This window comes from Zootoca vivipara, chromosome 3 (genome assembly GCF_963506605.1).
Source record: "Zootoca vivipara chromosome 3, rZooViv1.1, whole genome shotgun sequence".
Lineage (NCBI taxonomy): Eukaryota > Metazoa > Chordata > Lepidosauria > Squamata > Lacertidae > Zootoca > Zootoca vivipara.
The window spans coordinates 100,247,265-100,249,866 of record NC_083278.1 but is presented as its reverse complement, the minus strand read 5'-3'; positions in this window follow the sequence as shown (position 1 = coordinate 100,249,866).

Below are 2,602 nucleotides of genomic sequence, written 5' to 3'. Positions count from 1 at the left end.
TCGTTTAGTTGTGTCCGACTCTTCGTGACCCCATGGACCAGAGCACGCCAGGCACTCCTGTCTTCCACTGCCTCCCGCAGTTTGGTCAAACTCATGTTAGTAGCTTCGAGAACACTGTCCAACCATCTTGTCCTCTGTCGTCCCCTTCTCCTTGTGCCCTCCATCTTTCCCAACATCAGGGTCTTTTCCAGGGAGTCTTCTCTTCTCATGAGGTGGCCAAAATATTGGCGCTTCAGCTTCAGGATCTGTTCTTCTCTGTGTGCAGGTATACTAACCCTCCTTATAGTTTGTTTTCATTATTATGGAGTTAATGTACATGAAGTACTCTAGACATTTTAAAAAGCACTATGTAAACTATGGGTGGCCTAATTTCAAAAGCTCCATGCAAGCCATCAGTTTGGATAGCAGAGTTGGTTAGAGCTTGGTGCCGATAATGCCAAGGTTTGGGTTTGATCTCCATGAGGGACAGCTGCATATCCCTACCTTGCAGGTGTTGGACTAGATGACCCTCAGGGTCTCTTTCAACTCTGCAGTTCTATGATTCTGTGATCTCTGGCAAGAGAGATCTGTACCTCCAACATCAGCCTGCTGGGTGGGGAGGAAAAGGTGGAGAAAGAGAGAAAGAAAAAAAGAAAGAAGTGGCAAAGGAAGAAGATGAGGAACAGGGTGGCAAAAACAGAGAGCAAACTGGAGACTAGATAATAATCATAAACATAAAAATTATGAATTGCTATTAAATTATTATCAACAACAAGAAATTGCCCTTCTTCAGAAAGAGCCCAGGGCAATGCAGTGGCATAGCGTTGGTTACCAGTGCCCAGGGAAGTGTGGAGCAGGGTGGGAGGGAGGGAGGGAAATGGACAGAGTACGCATGTGCATTCAACTGCCTAATGGCATCTGCATCTAAGAGATTGCAGCAGAGATAAGAAAAGGAGAGTCATTCCGTTGTCTGAAGAGGTCACTTTTTGGTTTGCATAGAGAAGCCATTTTCAACGTGGCCCAGGGAAGGAAGCACACAGCTGTATTGAGGCAGTGCCAGGTGTTGAAATTTTTACGCCCCTAACAATTTTGCGCTTGGGACAACCGCCCCTGTGCCCCTCCCCCAAACTATGCCACTGGGGCAATGTACACCAGACATTTAAAACCAGAGCTAAAAAAAACCATAGCCACTAAAAATTTAGTACCAAAGTATTAAAAAGGAGTGCAAACAGTGCTAACTAGGAGTACATCTTCTATTTATTGAACTGCAAAAGCCTGGATAGATAAAATGTTTTGAGTTGGTGCCAGAAAGAACTCGATAATGTGAGAGACAGATACGCCTTTGAGGGAAGCTCGTTCCAGAGTCAAAGGCCTACTGTGGAAATGGCCCTTCTGTGAATCATCATCATAGCAGGACTTGCTCTCGGGTAGAGTCAAATAGCTTTTTTCAAGTACAGTAGATGTATTAATTCAATAACTAAATATTCTCCCACAAATCAGAGTTAAAAGGGAAATATCAGGGGGATTCAAGTGGCATCACTGTGCTGATGGAAGGTATCCGTCAACCAAATACCAAGGGAGGCAATTTTCAGCACTCCCCACCCTCCATAGCTGGAAATTGTCTTCCTTCCTGCTGTGGACTGGCTGGACACAGAGGAAAAGTGGGAGGCACCAGCTGGGGAATCCCCAAGGGAAGAAGGCTCAGAGCCAGGGGGACTGGTGGTGGGACAACCACAAGTGGTCAGAAGGAGAAGCCTGGGAGGAGGAGGTGTCAGAAGCTGAAGAGGTAACAGGGTGTAGTGAGCAGGGAGAGTCTGTGGCAGAGAGAAATCTAGAAGGAGGAGCAGAGGCAGAAGCCAGAGAAGAGGGAGGCTGAGAGGCAGAGATGAGTCAGGTTGGTGACAAAGCCAGGGTGTCTCCCCCACTGGCTGTGACAAGCTCTCCTCCCCCTAGTCTCCCAGGACCAGAAGAGGTATGAAGAGGGAGGAGCAGAGGCAGGCATGTTGGGCATAGTAAGTCTCTCTGACTTCCAAGGGGTTTACTCCCAGGTAGATGGGTACACAGGTTGACAGCGCAACCCTGCATGTGTTTAAAAATAAGACATGGGCCAATGATTGTGCAGTTTCAGTGCATGGTGAAAACCTGCCTTTGATTTATGCAAAACAACAGGAATTTTCACTACGACGCCTCCACATCATTTTGCTTAAGATACATTTAGTTACTGCTTTCATACATTGCAATCCCTCATGGGGAAAAACAGTTCATATAGAAGGATGCTGCATCCAATGCACACAGAACCTCTGAACACAAACTTGGTCCTAGCGATGTGCCGAAATGTTTCCCAGACCATTTATCCTCAATGAATGAGAAAGTAAATTTAGTTAGGAAATTATCTAAGGGAATAATGAGTGGGATGTTGGCTTTTTATTGCATTTGCCTTACTTCTCAGGCGACCAGTGTCTAACCACTTGTGAGTGCATTCTGCCCATCCACACTCTTGCAGTCTGCACCCTTCGGCCTTCCAAAGTACCTGCGTTCACCAGGGAAGCCCAGCAAACAGGGACATCATGGAGTTTTTTAGGAAGTGTGGGTTGGGAAGATTGCAGGGTGCCAAGAAATAATT